Source organism: Theropithecus gelada, chromosome 13 (genome assembly GCF_003255815.1).
Source record: "Theropithecus gelada isolate Dixy chromosome 13, Tgel_1.0, whole genome shotgun sequence".
Classification (NCBI taxonomy): domain Eukaryota; kingdom Metazoa; phylum Chordata; class Mammalia; order Primates; family Cercopithecidae; genus Theropithecus; species Theropithecus gelada.
In genome coordinates, this window is record NC_037681.1 from 48,308,013 (window position 1) to 48,325,989 (window position 17,977).

Sequence of the window (17,977 nt, forward strand, 5' to 3'; positions counted from 1 at the left end):
TTAGAAAATAGTACTTCTATAAATCTGTTTCATTGTAAATAAAGGAAACTGTGCAGTTAATGAGAATGAGAATGAGAGACGAGAGAGGGCATATTTCTCACTAATTGATTCTTACGAAATTATCCCCATTCAAAGTTAAATGATTGAAATAAGAAAGATCAGAAGATTATAGTACATTAGGAATGATGTTAGTGTTTCCTCAGGTCTTTTACTGTGAAGAGACAACTGTTGGCCAGTAAAAGAGTTGCCAATTTGTATAATATTCTATTGAAAAATGTCAAAGGATATCTTAAGTAAAGAGAAGTTCTTGAATCTCACCGTGGCAGAAGACACAACTCGTACTTACTTAAACGATATTGGAAATGTGAATCTTCAGTGATCAACATTGATTTGAATGAAATACATGTTAAGGTCTAGGATGGTGCAACTGAAGTGGTTGAAAATTTTCCAGTTATAGCAGCTATTCACATAAAAGAGCCATGAGTGTCATATAAACACCTATTTGTAAAAATAGCCATCCTAGTCATGCTCTGTAGCATTTAACTCTAGAAGAAATTATTGCATTTGTGTTTTTGTGTACCCTATTTAAACAGGGCAGAGAGTGAGGCTGCTTGCTCATATTTTATTTCCAATCTCTAGTTGAGTATCTGGCATTTCGAGAGGTTTAATAAATGTTTGTGGAAAGAATGAGCCGTATTCATTCCTTGGATCTGACAATGATGAGGTTTGATAGGAAGTGACAGAACTTAATTCTGCCAGTTCTTTGAATAATGCTGTTTATGCAACTTTGAAGAGAGATTATTGAAATATTGTAAGTTACATTGAGCAAGTCTGTGGCTAGTGAATCAAGCAGTTTGCCAACATTGGTAGTTTGCTAACATTGGTTTTAAATTTGAAATTATCTGTGGTTTAAACAATTTATTTTAATCAGGGGCTGTTTCGTTATAAGAAACCCATTGGAACTAACATAAATTGAAGAATTTATTTGTCTTTGTAAGGAATCAAGTAAAGCCTATGATGCCCAAGGGCAGAAAGGACAGCCAGGTTCTCAGGGACTAGAACCGGGAACTGGAAGGCTGGTAGACATAGTAGCCAGTCAGCATCTGTATCTATGTTTGTGTTTTTCTCCTGCAACATATTCTGTTATCACTGTATTCTAACCGCCCCTCCACCCTGACCAACCTCTGACTTCTGTTTCTCTCCACATTGGGTAGAAATGATTCTTGAGTCCCTACATGAGGACTCAATTCAAGGCCACCAGAGAGGTTGTCATTGAGTTTAAATTCCTGGGAGAGAGGATCTGATTGGCAGCTTGGGCCAATTGACCACTCGTGGTCAAGTTATGTGGCCAGGATTTCTGGGTCATGTATTATCAACCTGATTACTAGAGGCTAGTTTTAACACAAGATAAGATAAGCATAGGCTGGCAGATACTCAGAAAGGTATCTATTGTCCTGTTTCAGGAATTATTTCTAAAGAATTTCCAAATGAAAATGTAGACTTTTTTTTTTTTTTTTTTTTTTTTTAACAATAGAGCAGCCAGGCACGGTGGCTCACGCCTGTAATCCCAGCACTTTGGGAGTCCGAGGTGGGCAGATCACGAGGTCAGGAGTTGCCTGGCCAACATAGTGAAACCCTGTCTCTACTAAAAATACAAAAGATTAGCTGGGTGTGGTGGCGGGTGCCTGTAGTCGTGGCTCCTCAGGAGGCTGAGTCAGGAGAATCGCTTGAACCCGGGTGGTGGAGGTTGCAGTTGCAGCTAGCCGAGATCGCAGCACTGCACAAACCAGCCCAGGTGACAGTGCAAGGCTCCGTCTCAAAAAAAAAAAAAAAAAGAGCAATATAGTTGTTTATCATCTGAGAGGAATGATGGTTATTTCAAAGCCATTTGTGACAGAGTGAAGAAGTCCTGTCAAGAAATATCCAAAAGTTTTGAAGTTGATATACTTTTCCTTTCAGAGGAAAACGTCAGAAAAAAATCAGTTATGATATGGATAATACATTGTCTTCCATGTCCTCAGAGGAGCAGTGTAAAATTACTGTTCATTTTTAAGGATTCCATACTATATCACTAAATTTAAATATATATTTTTTGAGAATGATTAAAACAAAATGAGAACAGTTTCAGAACTGTTATTTAAATGGACTGTACCGTTTAATTAAATAGTGGCCAAACAGATGCATAGATTTTTACAGACACATTGCACATAGTGTTGTGGAACTTCTGCTTTTATGAATCTATGTGAGATTCAACTTCATTTTTGATCTATGTCTCCTTGAGTGGTTTGGCTGCTGCTTTTGTGTGTGTGTATACTTGTGTATGTTTTAACACAATGCTTCCCTGTCTCAGATCTGTTACGTATTAATTTGTTTTAGCAAATTAGCTTAGTAAACTGAGAATGCCCTTTTTCTCCTGCTCATTACTTACGTAGCACAATGCAGAGACACTGTGGGGCTTGGCATGGATGACTGTCAAATAGAAACTGATAACCAAACTGATGGCACCTGAAGGACCCAGTGGTGTTGCCAAGTTTGTTGTTGCATCAGCTGAAACAGATATTGAAACTTTATTGATTTATCTCATCTATAAGAATTTTGCACTTTCTTTGCTTTGTTATCATACCGTGCTTTTTATTTTTTATTTTTTTGAGACAGGGGTTCACCATGTCACCCAGGCTGGAGCACAGTGGCACAATCGTGGCTCACAGCAACCTCTGCCTCCCTGGCTCAAGCAATCCTTCGGCTTCAGCCTCCCAAATATCTGGTACTACAGATGCACACCACCACACCAGCTAATTTTTGCAATTTTTTTTTTTTTTTGTAGGGACGGGTGTATGCCACGTTACCCAGGCTGGTCTGAACTTCTGGGCTCAAGCAGTCCACCTGCCTCAGCCTCCTGAAGTGCTGGGATTACAGGCGTGAGCCATTGCACCCAGCCTAGGTTTCTTAATGTAATAGGCTGTCCTTTAATTATTTCCTAGCCTGCCTACCAACCCCATCTAAGTGAAATATTGTTGGCAGGGCACCTGATAACGCTTTTACTTATTCTTTCTTAAAAAATTTATTTATTTATTTATTTATTGAGACAGGGTCTTGCTTTGTGGCCCAGGCTGGAGTGCAGTGGCATGATCATAGCTCACTGCAGCTTTGACCTCACTGGCTCAAGTGATCCTTCACCTGCAGCCTCCCAAGTAGCTGGGACTATAGGTGTGCATCACCATTTTTTTGTAGAGACCGGGTTTCGGTTTCACTTAATTGCCCAGGTGATCTTGAACTCCTGGGCTCAAGCTATCCTTCCACTGTGGCCTCCCAAGGTGTTGGGATTGCAGGCATGAGCCACTGCACCTTGCCCGTACCATACATTTTGAACCTTGGCCACTAGGTCCAAAAGCTGGCCGTTGTGACTGTAGCTGTTGGCATTTTTGTTCGGATGACAATGTTATTTTATTTAAGATTTCTAATACTATTTAAAATAATCTGTTTGGAAAATGTTAACCAAGTACTCTTTCTGCTTCTACTTCCCCTTCAGTATTTTAGTGGACTGAATCTCTCAGCCTGGCGTTCAAGGCCAGTCACAGTCTGACATTCCAGCCTCCCAGTTGGAGCTCAGCTAACAACAAGCCAAGTGAGAAAGCTGCTTTGCAAGACTGATTTGCCCATTATACTTCCCAAATACCCTGCCTTCCTTTCCTTCCTCTCTGCTTTTGCCACACTGTTTTGGCTTTAGCAGGACAAACCAAGGAAATAATAAAATAGCCTGTCTTGTGATGTATTTGGTTTTTCATTTGCGCTCATAAACCTGCCACTCTAATGGAAATGCTCTCTATTTAGGAGGCTCCCTAAACCAGTTCCCTTCTAGTCTGCAAGAATGCTTGCAGGGAGAGTAGGAGTTAACCATTTTTACTATGACTTGCAACAGTTGAGCTAAGTAAAAAGTTGGACACTGTCTAGGGACTTAGTATTTTGCATCATGCTGAGAGGCATAATTTTACTTTTATTTTTGTCTTTTTAAAAGATTCATTTACTTAAAGATTGTTATTATCTAGCATTTAAGGTATTTTTAGAGGCTAATTATGGAGGCAGGTCACCTTTGATTTAGTGAATGTTCTACAAAATGCTCATTGAAAGGCAAGTAAAGAGTGCTAATTTTCTGGAGTAGACGTTCTCTCTCCTTAGATATTCAGGATTCCTTTGTCTTGGAGTTTTAGAATATTTTATTTTCTTGGAATTCATGGGATAGAAGAAATACATTAGGAATAGCAACTAATATTATTAATTTAAATTTATAAAGTCGGTTTAATTATAGCTGACTATGTATTATATATAATCTGTATTTGGTACTGATTATAGTTTATTAAAAATGATATGATTACTAAATTATTGGGCATTTATTTTATGGTTAGGCTTATTTATATACATTATTTTATTTTTCAACACAATAACTCTGAGGTCAAAATTTATATCCCACTCTTTAATATCAACTTTATTGAGGTAGTATAATTTACATATAATAAAATGTACCCACTTTAAGTGTACATTTCTGTGTGTTTTGGCAATTGTAAACACATAACCACACCACAGTCAAGATAAAGAACATTTCCATTCCCTAAAAGTATAGAACATTTCCTTCCCCACACAAGTCGGTTCCCTCCACCACCATCCTCTCAACCCTGAGCCTTATCATTTCTCTAAAACTGAAACAGTTTTGCCTGTTTAGAATTTTATATAAATGGAATAATATATTATGTAGTTTTTGGCATATGGCCTCTTTCATTCAGCATTATGTTTTTGAGATTCATCCATGTTACATCAGTACTTTGTTCCTTTATTGCTGTATAGCATTACATCGTATGGCTGTACCACAGTTTTTTATTTATTCATCCATTGAAAGACATTTGGAATTTTTTTTCTGTTTTTTGGCTATTATGAATAAACTTGCCATTACATTTTTGTACATGTCTTTTTCTGGAGATATGTTTTAATTTTTATTGGGTAAATACCTAGGAGTAGTATTACTGTGTTGTAAACTGAGTGTATGCTTAACTTTTAAGTGCGAAACTGTTTTCCAAAGTAGTTGCGCTATTTTACATTCCTGATAACAATATACGGGGTTCTAGTTCTTTTACATTCTTGCCAACATTTAGTATGTTGATCCATTAGTTTTTCTGTATTCTTGCCAACATTGGTATTGTTGATCCATTTTGAGTTTTTTTTTTTTTTTTTTTTTAAGACAGGGTCTCACTTTATTACCCAGTAATAAAAAGCCTGTAGTGTAGTATATGGTACAATCATAGTAATCATAGCTCACTGCAACCTTGACCTCCTGGGCTCAAGCAACCCCTCCTGCCCCAGCCTCCCAAATAGCTGGGACTACAGGCACATACTACCATACCTGGCCAATTTTTATTTTTTATTTTATTTTTGTAGAGATGGGATCTCACCATGTTGCCCAGGCTGGTCTTGGACTCCTGGCCTCAAGTGATCTTTCCAACTCGGCCTCCCAAGGTGCTGGGATTACAGGCATGAGCTACTGTGCCTGGCCTTGATCTACTTTTGATCATATATTTGTTAATTAACAATTTAAGTGTGGGTCTATTTCTGGACTTTATGTTGTATTCCCTTCATATGTCTATCCTTAAGTGAATACAACATGATCTTGACTACTGTAGCTTTATAGGAAGTCTTTAAATAAGTCTTTAAATAAACTTCTTTTTCAAAGCTGTTTTGGATATTCTAAGTCCTTTGTATTTCCATAGAAGTTTTAGAAGCAGCTTGTAATTGTTTACAGAAACCCTGCTGGGAATCTGTAGATCAGTTTGTGGAGAATTAACATCTTAACATTGAGTCTTCCAAGAGATAAAAATGCTAACATCTCCATTTATTTAGGTCATTTTTAATTGCCGTGAGCAGTATTTTGTAGTTTTCAATGAATATATCTTAGTCTGATTTTGTTAAATTTACCTCTAAATATATCATACTTTCTGATGCCGATTTGTAGTAGTGTGGTTTTTTTTTTTTTTTTTTTTAACTTTCTTTTTCTGAACTCATTGAAATGTAATTGATTTTGGTATATTTAACTTTGTATGCTGCTGTGTCCCTAAATTTACTTATTAATTCTAACAATTTTTTTGTAGATTTCTTAGGTATTTTCTTCAACACATTTGCTTGTGAAAAAGACAGTTTTGTATCTTCCTTTCCAATCTATATAATTTATATTTCTTATTCTTGTTTTATTGTACTATCTAGTACAGTAGACAATACCTAATAGCCAGTGGCAGGTAGAAGTGGTGAAGTCAGACCTTCTTGCCTATTCCCAGCCTTAAGAAGGTAGTTAGTCTTTCATCAAGTGTAATTGTCAGTTCTAGGTGCCTTTTTATCAATCTGAGGAAGTTCCCATCTATTTTAATTTGCTGAGAGTTTTTATTATGAAAAGAATATTAATATATGTTAAATGTTTTTTCTCTGTGTACTTGGTTTAGTTCTTTTATTCTGTTAATATGATAAACTGATTTTCAAATGTTGAACCAGTGTTGCATTCTGCAGATTAATTCCACTTGATTATTATGTATTATCCTTCTGATGTATTACTGGAGTTGATTCACTCATGTCTTTTTAAAGAACTTTGCATCTTTATTTGATGCTGTATTTCTTTTCTTTACTGGCAGTTCTTTGCTTGGTTTGGCACCAGAGTAATGCTGGGTTTATAAAATAAGTTGGGAAGTATTCAGTCCTTCTCTGTTTTCTGAGTTTGTGAAAGATTGATTTTATTTCTTCCTTAAAGGTTAGAATTCACCAATGAAGCCATCTGGACCTGTAGTGAAAGAGAGAGAGAGAAAGAGAGGAGAGAAGAGAGAGGAGAGGAGAGGGGAGAGAGAGAGAGAGAGAGGAAGTTTTTAACTATAAATGCAATTTCTTTAACAGATATAGGGCTAACAGGTTTTTAAATTATTCTTAAATGAGTTTTTACAACCTTGTCTTTTAATTTTAAGGAATTTGTTCATTTCATCCAAGTTGTTGAAATTATTGGCATATCGTTATTCATCTGTTTCCTTCTTATTCTTTTACTACCTGTGTGACCTGTACTCATGTCCCCTTTCATTTCTGACATTGTTACATGGTGTCTTTTCTCTGCTTTCCTTGATTAATCTAACTAGAAGATTAATAATTGTATTGTTTTTTTAAATAACTGGCTTTTTATTTCATAGATTTTTCTTTATTATTCTCCTGTACGTTTCATTGTTTTCTGCTCTTTGTTTATGCTTGAGAATCTCTACCTTTTAAATGGCGTGTTTAGGTAATTTAATCTTTAATCTGATTACCACTATGGCTGAATCTTGCTGTTTAGTTTGTATTTGTTATGTCATCTGTTTTTTGTTTCTTTTACTGCCTTCTCTTGGATTAATTAATATTTTAGGATTTTATTTTGTCTCTACTCTTGGCTTCTGAGCTATATGTCATTGTTTGACTTTTTTTTCCCCATGGCCGTTCTAGTGTTCAGAATACATATCTTTAACTTTTCACAGTCTACCATGAAAAATACTGTAATACTTCATTTATCATGTAAGAACCTAACAATATTATATACTTCTTTTTCCCCTACTCAACTCCTCTGGCTGTCCTTTTCTGCTACTATTATACCTTTCATTTCTTTATATGTGATAAATTATCTTTAGCAAAATGTTCAAACTTTTTGCCTTTTTGAAAAATGGATTCTTTTCTTATCATTGACTTTTGAGAATTCTTCATATATTTAGGTTACAAGTTTTTTTTTTTTATCAGAGGTATGATATGCAAATATTTGCTCCCAGCTGTGGCTTGTCTTTTTATTGTCTTAACGAAACTGCCTAATTCCATGCCACAAAGATTTTTGTACTATGTTTTCTTTTAAATGTTTTATAGCTTTAGGTTTTATGTTTAGGTTTGTGATCCATTTTGAGTTTATTTTTGTATATGATATAGGTTTTTAAAAAGTATGGACATCCACATATTCTAGTATCATTTGTTGAAAAGAATGCCCTTTCTCTTTTAAATTGCCCTTGCACTCTCATCTAAGATTAATTGCCCACATATGTGTGGGCATTTTTCTGAACTTTCTAGTCGGTCCTGTAGGTCTATGTATCTAACTTTATATTGAAACCACAGTTTTGATTGCTATAGTTTGATAGTAAGTTTGGAAATCAGGTGGTATATATCCTCCAATTTTTATTCCTTTTTTTTCCAAAATGGTTTGGAAATGTTAGTTTTTTTCGTTTCTCTATCAAATTTGGAATCATCTTGTCAATTTTTTGGTTTTCTATGTTATTAGTATTCCATGTACAGGTTTTGCACTTCTTTTTGTTTGTTAAGTATTTAATGTATTTTGATGCCATTGTAAATTGTATTTTTTAAATTCTCAATTTCTGATTGTTTATTGCTGTTATATAGAGATACAGTTGATTTTTTTTTTTTTTTTGTCTATTGATGTTAGATCCTTGGTAAACTCAGGTATGAGTTACAGAAGTTTGTCTGTAGACTCCATAAGATTTCCTGCACAGAAAATTATGCCATCTGTGAATGACAGTTTTAGTCCTTCCTGTCTAATCTGAATGCCTTTTCTTTCTTCCCTGCCTTAGTGTACTGACTAGAATCTCCAGTATTTTGTTGGCTAGAAAAGTGTTAAGTCTAGGCGGGGTGGCTCACGCCTGTAATCCCCATATTTTGGGAGGCCAAGGTGGGCCAGGCATGATGGCGCACGCCTGTAATCCCAGCTACTTGGGAGGCTAAGGCAGGACAATCGCTTGAGCCCAGGAGATGGAGGTTGCAGTGAGCTGAAATTGCGCCACTGCACTCCAGCCTGAATGACAGAGCTAGACTCCACCTCAAAAAAGAAAAAGAAAAAAAAAGTGTTAAGAGTAGATATTCTTACCTTGTTCCAGATTTTAGGGGAAAATAATTCTTTCACCATTAAGTATTAATATAATGTTGGCTATATATTTTTCAGAGATGCCCTTTATCAGACTGAGGAAGTCCCCTTTTATACCTAGTTAGTTGGGGATTTTTTGTTTTGTTTAGTTTTTTAAAATCAGGAATGGTCAGCCACAGTGTTGTCCTGTGGGGAAGGGAGACAGATTTGTAAAACCAGGAGCTAGGGTCTGCCTACCCCAGCCTGCTGCTGTGCCAAGACTCTCAGGGGAAGCCTCTGTCGTCACCATGTCTGACCAGCAGCCAGAACCTTCAACTTAGGACTTGGGGGATAAGAAGGAAGGCGAGTACATTGAACTCAAAGTCACTGGATGGGATAGAGGTGAGATTTACTTCAGTGAAAATGACAGTACATCTTAAGAGACTCAAAGAATCATATTGTTGCCCGGGCGCGGCGGCTCATGCCTGTAATCCCAGCACTTTGGGAGGCCGAGACAGGTGGATCACCTGAGATCAGGAGTTTGAGAACAGGCTGGCCAACATGGTGAAATCCAGTCTCTACTAAAAATACAAAAAATTAGCGGGGTGTGGTGGTGGGCACCTGTGATCCCAGCTACTCGGGAGGCTGAGGCAGGAGAATCACTTGATCCCGGGAGGCAGAGATTGCAGTGAGCTGAGATTGCATCACTGCGCTCCAGCTTGGGCAACAGAGCGAGACTCCATCTCAAGAAAAAAAAAAATGATATTGTCGAAGACAGGGCATCCAGTGAATTCACTGAAGTTTCTCTTCGAAGGTCAGATAATTCCTGATAATCGTACTCTGAAAGAACTGGGGATGGAAGAAGAAGATGTGATTTAAGTTTATCAGGAACAAACAGAGGGTCATTCAACAGTTTAGATATTCTTTTAATTTTTAAATTTTCCCTCAACCCTTTTTTTATTTTTAAAAATAGTTCTTTTGTAGTGTGGTGTTGAAAAGGGAGTTGAAAATTGGCACCCATCTCTTTAAAACATCTGGTAATTTGAATTCTAGTGCTCATTATTCCGTATTGTTTGTTTTCATTGTGCTGTTTTTTGGTGATCAAGCCTCAGTCCCCTTCCTGTTGCCCTCGCCTTTTTTTTTTTTTTTTTGAGACGGAGTCTCGCTCTGTCGCCCAGGCTGGAGTGCAGTGGTGCTATCTCGGCTCACTGCAAGCTCCGCCTCCCGGGTTCACGCCATTCTCCCGCCTCAGCCTCCCGAGCAGCTGGGATTCCAGGCGCCCACCACACGCCCGGCTAGTTTTTTGTATTTTTAGTAGAGACGGGGTTTCACCGTGTTAGCCAGGATGGTCTCGATCTCCTGACCTCGTGATCCGCCCGCCTCGGCCTCCCAAAGTGCTGGGATTACAGGCGTGAGCCACTGCGCCCGGCCGCCCTCGCCTTTTTAAAAATTGTTATGTGTGCACAGGGAGGCCACCTTTTTCAGGACTGTACATTTTTTGGCTTGTGGAGATAAATAAGATTAACCAATGCAAGTGTTCATAATGAATTTCCAGTTGGCCCCGAAGTTCTAGATTTACTCCTAGACTTCCAGCAGGAGATGGATGTTTTTCAGAGAAATCAACTGTGGGAAAATGACCTTTCCTTAACTTGAAGCAACTTTTAAAATTTGAGGTTTAGGAACAAAAAATATCTCATTGAAGTCAAGATGATAGGTAACATGAGAGCAATAGCTAACTATAAAGATGGCTTCAGTGAAGAAAAGGCATTTTAAGATTTTAAAATATCTTGTCAGAAGAACCCATAGAAGTCCTAATTTTCATTAGCAGTTAATAAAGTTATTCATGCAGAAATGACTCCAACAGAAAAAAAATCAACAATGGATGTTAGATTTTTGGCAAATAATTGTCTTCATCTATTGAGATGGTCATGTGGTTTTTGTTTTTTAATGTTGTTAATATGGTGGTTTTCATTCATTAAGTTTTGAATATTCAGTCTACCTTGCATTCCTGGGATAAACTGATTGTTACGATGTAGTGTCCTTTTTCTATATTGTTGGATTTAATTTGCTAAATTTTTTTAGAGTTTTTCATTTATATTCATGAATGATACTGGTTTGTAGTTTTATTTGAATGCTTTTTACTGTTTTTTTTTTTTTTTTCTCATGGTAAAGCTGGCGTCAGAATAGAATGAGTTGCTAAGTGAACCCTTTTCTTCATTTTTTAAAAAGGTTTGTGAAGAATTAATATTATTTTTTCCTTAAATGTTTGGTAGAATTTGCCAGTGAAACCATCTGGGCCTGGAGTTTTCTTTGTGGGAAGGTTTTAAAGTACAAATTAAATTTGCTTAATAGATTTAGATCTATTCAGATTATCTACTTCATCTTGAATGAGTGTTGCTGATTTGTGTCTTTAAAGGAATTTGTCCATTTCATCTAAGTTGCTGAATTGACTGGCATAAAGTTTTTCATAGTATTTTTTTATTATTTTAAAAAATATGTGTAAAATTTGTAGTGATGTCACCTCTGTGTTTCTTGACTTGGCCATTTTGTCCTCCCCTGCAACTGTTTTCTTTGCCAGTCTGGCTAGTGGTAAAGAAAAAAGTGGTAAACATTTATTCATGTTCTGAAAGAACCAGCTTTTGGTTTCATCCATCTTCTCTGTTGTATTTCTGTTTTCTATTTTATTGATTTTCATTCAGATTTTAAATATTTCTTTCTTCTTTTACTTTCACTTGCTCTTCTTTTTCTAGTTTGTTAACATGGTCATTGATTTGAGATCTTTCTTTTTTTCTAATATTAGTGCTTAATGCTATAAATTTCCAGCTAAGTAGTGTTTTAGCTGTATCCTACAAATTTTGCTGTGTTGTGTTTTTATTTTCACTCATCACATGTTCTGAATTTCCCTTAGATTTTTTTTTGACCAATGAGTTATTTAGAAATATGTTATTTGGTTTACAGAATTTTCTGGATCTTTTATTGAATTTGAATTTAATTTTATTGTGGTCAGAGAACATACTTTGTATGACTTACATGCTTTTAAATGTATTGAGATTTGTTTTATGGCCCAGGATATAGATTATTTTAGTATATGTTCTGTGTACGCTGGAAAGAATGTGTTCTATTTTTCTTTGGTATAGTGTTCTATAATAGCAGTTAGGTCAAGTTGATTAATAGAGTTGTTCAAATGTGATATATTGTTACTAATTTTCTTTTTGTTATTTTAGTTTTTAATTTTTAAAATTTTTTATTTTTCCATAGGTTATTGGGAAACAGGTGGTGTTTGTTTACATGAGTAAGTTCTTTAGTGGTGATTTGTGAGATTTTGGTGCACCCATTACCAGACAGTATACACTGCACTCTATTTGTAGTCTTTTATCCCTTGCCCTATTGTAGTTTTTTAAAGAGAGATACTGAAATCTCTGACTATGATTATGAGTTTATGTTTAAATGGTACCATATCTTTATTGAGTTTCTGCATCATTCTTCTATCAGTTATTGGGAGAAGGATGTGGAAATCACAGACTATAATTGTGGATTTGTCTACATGTTCTTACTGTTCTGTCAGTTTTTGCTTCATTTATTTTGAAGCTCTGTTATGAAATTTGTAAACATTTAAGAATGTTATGTCCTCTTGAATTGACACTCTTTGTCTTTGGAAATGTTGTTTGCTTTGAAATTAATTTTACATGGAATTTAATTTTCCATTGTTTTATTTTTAACTATTTGTGTCTTTATATTTAGGTTGTTTTCGAGTAGCATATAATTGGATTTTGCTTTTTAGATCTGGCAGTCTTTTCCTGTTAATTGGGATGTTTAGACCATTTACATTTAATGAGATTATTGTGTGCTGGATTGATGAGGCTACATAGTGTCAAGAAATGCTTACATTTCTATTATCTTTGTATTTCAGAAGTGATTCCCTTTTTGCAAGTTTATGGCACTGGTAATGCTGTCTTCATATCAGAAAAGACAGGACACATACTTTTTCAGAGTTGGTAAAGCAGAGATTTAAAAATTCTGGTCTGGCCTCATAATGAAGGGTGTTTAGGAAACTAGGTCCTTAATGGAAGCATCCAGAAGGCCCCAATGTACTTATGTTTGTTTTGAACTACTCTTTTTCTTTATTATTCTGGCCCTTAAGGGCATTGAACTGTTCTTATCTCTAGGATATTTGAGACAGAAGTTGGCATAAGACCTTTTGGGATGTATTATGGGCGCTCCAAATGTTACAGGCACTCCAGACCAGTTTGGCATGCATGGCAGGCTTTATGTAGCATTATCCGACCACTGATCTCCCTTGATTTCACTAGGTCTGCTTCAGGGGAAATAATTATGTATTGAAATTAAAAAGCAAGACTTCTGTCTGATATAAACAGTGTAATTCTTCATAGAATAATTCTTTTAATACTGTTCCCAGGCTGCTGTCAAACCTCCAATTTATTGAAATCTTTCTTCACATTCCAGAGTTAGGCAAGATAATTAACTTTTGATTCTTTAGCCAGTTCTATATTGGCAGATGAAAAAGAAAACCAGTAGTGGCTCTACCCTTCACACTTCTCTCTCTCTCTTTTTTTGAAACAAGGTCTTGTTGTGTCGCTCAGGCTGGAGTGCAGTGGTATAATCTTGGCTCGCTGCAGCCTCAAACTCCTGAGTTCAGGCGATCCTCCTGAGTAGCTGGGACTACAGGTGTGTGCCACTATGCCTGGCTAATTTTTTATTTTTATTTTTTGAGACAGTCTTGCTCTGTTGCCCAGGCTGGAGTACAGTGGTGCAATAATGGCTTACTGCAGCCTTGAACTCCTGGGCTCAAGCAGATCCTCCTACCCCAGCCTCCCAAGTAGCCTGAGCTCCTTGCTTGGCAAATTTTTTTACTTTTTGTAGAGACAGGGTGTACCTGTGTTGCCCAGGGTGGTCTTGGACTCTTGGGCTCAAGTGATCCTCCTGCCTTGGCCTCCCAAAGTGCTGGGATTACAGGCATGAACCACCATGCCTGACCTTTTTGGGTTTTTTGTAGTGACAGAGTCTCTGTATGTTGCCCTGGCTGGTCTCGAATTCCTGGGCTCAAGTGATCATCCCTCCTCAGCTTCCCAAAGTGCTGGGATTACAGGCATGAACCACTGCACTGAGTCCACACTTCTCTTTTGATACCATCCACATTAATATCACTACTAACGATCTCAAAAAAAAAAAATCTTTTTTTTTTTTTTCTGCTTTTGGCTACAGGGCTAGCTCGTAAAAGGAAGGGAACAAAATGTTTCAGTAGGATCATGTTTTTAGTGATGGAAAATTAAAACCATTAAAAAATAAACAATGAAAAACATGGCAAAATAAGAAAGTGAATGCCAGAAGATTTAAGAAGTTCTAGAGAGTTTTGCAGATGTGGGATTTCACATGAAGACCGGATACATCTAATTTGTGAGGGAAGTAAAGAGACAGGTAAGAGAGGTGGGTGGGAATAGAGCTAGCCTGTGGAGAAAGAGAAGGAGATTTTAAAAAAATTCTTATCCAGTCTGAATAAAATTTATGTTTCATCCCTTCTTGGCCCTTAGAAATTAGAGTCTTTTGATATTATTGTCTTTGTATTTGGTAAGCTGTGTTTGATAGCGGTGCACAAACTTGGACACAGAAGCCTGAGTTTGTGGGGTTGCATTCAGTGTATAGAAAAGTTACAACTCATTTCTAGTTAGTTCTTCCTTTGTACTTATGCCTAAACCTCTCCATCTGGAGAAATGCCAGCTTGCCACTAAATTTAAATAAATAAGAACATATCTCATCAATAGGGGCGGCAAATTTAGCCCCTCTTTAGAGCACTGAGCAATTTATGACCATATGTTAAATACCATAAAACAGCTTTAAAGATTTGGTCGCTGGCCATTGCCAGATTGCACCGTAGGAGTGCAGCAGCACTGTGAGGGACTGGGAATGCTTCCTCCGGCCCTTGGAGGCCTCAGCAACTCACTGATGTCACAGCCAAAGAGGGCTGTTTTCAAACATTCCCTTTATAAAGGTGAAATACTAAAAGATTCCATTTTGGCATTTGGGAGCAAAGAAGGCAAGACTTCTTTTTGATTCTTAAGGGTCAAAATTAGTATGGAAAGTGTTGTGTGGGAGAATGAGTAACTTGGCAGCAGTGAGTACAGAAGGCAAGTCTAGAAATAGGTAATAGATATCCTACTCATCCTTTTTCTTGGAGCATGAACTGGACTTTTATATGGCATAAGCCAACCAAATATCACGTTTCTCAATCAATTTCTTTTTGCCAACTTCCGTCGAATTAATATTAATGTTAAAAACAATTTTTAAAATTTCATGCCAAAGGGCTGCCAATTGTAAGGCTTTCTTTTCTTCCAGAAGCATGACTCACTATTTGGTGAACTCCAAATATTAGTTTTTCTTCTTACCACCATGACAGCCTGTGAATCATTCATGGCATTCAGTGGGCTCGTGGCTGAGAGAATGAAGGTGTGTGCCAGCAAACATGTGATTTTTGGTCAAGTAGTGCTCTGGGACCTTCGATGGGCTTTTAACACATGTGAGGAAACCACTGGTTCAGGCAGGGGGCAGTATTATTAAGTAGGAATAGACACCAAAAAGCTTTGTACAAGATTTTTCAGACTGCTCTCTCAGAAGTATAACTCTTCCTACAAAGGAAGATGATGAAATTTGGCTGTCAAAGGTCCAGGATTCCTAGCCTTCTTGAATCTGTAGTTGCCAGCCCAAGGGCTGATTTCCTGTCAGTTCCTGTGTGGTTTGCACTACATCCTCTTTGCAACAGATCAGTATTTTAGGTCATCCATCATAACTGCTCTCCTGTAAGTTCTTGGCAATTTGATCTCAGTTTGCAGAAGGCAGCTGGCATACTTTGCTAGGAAGTGCAGCTGGAGAGCTCCTGTCTCACTCTTCCTAAGGCCAGGAAGCACACTATTGTTACTCATTGCTGCTTTCTTCCTTTAAAGAACAAAAAACTTCAAACTTTGGCAAATTCTAAAGTTACTAGGTAGCAATTTGAAATTACTCTGATCGATTTGTTGGTCTAGGGCAAAAACTTGAGTGATCTTTTATATCATTTGTAAATCTTGTCTGTTTTTCCCATAACACAGATATGTGCACTAGTGGAAGTTTGCTCCCCATTGCAAATGAAGTTGTGCTTGTCTTCAGAGTCACACGGGAATTTTTAGTTTTATTTTGTTTTAGGCTTTGATTGTCAAGGATGGTAACATGGCCTAATTTCTTCTCTGTGTTTTATTCCCTTAACATTGAGATTTTTGTATTCCTAATATCAGCATCGGCTAAGACTATTCACCTTGGATATGACTTGAATATTTGCATTGGATTTTCAAACTATATGAACACAGATAAAGCACTTTATTTGGACTATTTAATGTTAAAATGAAAGTATCATTTTAGTTTTTCGGATTTTTCATTCCATAATGGGTGACCTATGTTGTGAGATTTAGAAAAATGAGCAATTTTCCTCCTTTCTTATGACTCACAGGTCACATTTTGGCAACCTGATTTTTTTTTTCCTGTAGAATGGTGATTACCTTTACCCCAGTTCACCTAAGAGAGGAACCTGTTTATAAAGAGGATACAACCTCATGCATGAATTATTTTAAATGGTATTCTCAATAATCTATGATGGTCCAGATCTTTTTATACTTCTGAGTCGTCATCTTTACAAAAACCATATCTTCTGTGGAGTTAAACAAGATCATTAATGTAGCTCTTGGTTTCTTTTATGTTTTGGTTCCTAACATAAATGAAGGGAAAGGAAAGATAAGTTGTGCTGCTTTATAGAAAAATAGTGAGCTTTTTGAAGACCAAATTTATGTCAGATTTATGGGTATCAAGCAACAGCATCATAGAAACACCCCAAATCCTGATAGTGCACTAAGGATGGCACAAAGGAAGACATTTTTGGATTTGAGACATGAAAGAATTTGATATCCAGATTATTTCTATCAAACAAATATTTAGTCTCTAAAATAATATATTGTTAAACTCTAGGAGCAAGAATCTTCTGTGATTTCTAAGGTCTGTTGTGGATGACCCACACAGTAGACAATCAGGAAATGTTTATTAAATGAATGATACAAAGGCACTAAAAGATGATGTCTTATGTGGAAATTCTTTTTTTTTTTTTTATTTTTTTTTTTTATTTTTATTTTTTTTAAATTTATTTATTATTATTATACTTTAAGTTGTAGGGTACATGTGCATAACGTGCAGGTTTGTTACATATGTATACTTGTGCCATGTTGGTCTGCTGCACCCATCAACTCGTCATTTACATCAGGTATAACTCCCAATGCAATCCCTCCCCCCTCCCCCCTCCCCATGATAGGCCCCGGTGTGTGATGTTCCCCTTCCTGAGTCCAAGTGATCTCATTGTTCAGTTCCCACCTATGAGTGAGAACATGCGGTGTTTGGTTTTCAGTTCTTGTGATAGTTTGCTAAGAATGATGGTTTCCAGCTGCATCCATGTCCCTACAAAGGACGCAAACTCATCCTTTTTTATGGCTGCATAGTATTCCATGGTGTATATGTGCCACATTTTCTTAATCCAATCTGTCACTGATGGACATTTGGGTTGATTCCAAGTCTTTGCTATTGTGAATAGTGCTGCAATAAACATACGTGTGCATGTGTCTTTATAGCAGCATAATTTATAATCCTTTGGGTATATCCCCAGTAATGGGATGGCTGGGTCATATGGTACATCTAGTTCTAGATCCTTGAGGAATCGCCATACTGTTTTCCATAATGGTTGAACTAGTTTACAATCCCACCAACAGTGTAGAAGTGTTCCTATTTCTCCACATCCTCTCCAGCACCTGTTGTTTCCTGACTTTTTAATGATTGCCATTCTAACTGGTGTGAGATGGTATCTCATTGTGGTTTTGATTTGCATTTCTCTGATGGCCAGTGATGATGAGCATTTTTTCATATGTCTGTTGGCTGTATGAATGTCTTCTTTTGAGAAATGTCTGTTCATATCCTTTGCCCACTTTTTGATGGGGTTGTTTGTTTTTTTCTTGTAAATTTGTTTGAGTTCTTTGTAGGTTCTGGATATTAGCCCTTTGTCAGATGAGTAGA

At 36.8% G+C, this 17,977-nt stretch overlaps 1 protein-coding gene and 1 pseudogene across 10 annotated transcripts in view; both read left to right on the forward strand.

The window, feature by feature from the left end:
* Window positions 1-17,977, forward strand: part of BABAM2 (BRISC and BRCA1 A complex member 2) — a 463,266-nt gene that overhangs the window by 51,476 nt on the left and 393,813 nt on the right. The gene's annotated exons all lie outside the window — the stretch shown is intronic.
* On the forward strand, window positions 9,190-9,799 carry LOC112636997 (annotated as a pseudogene).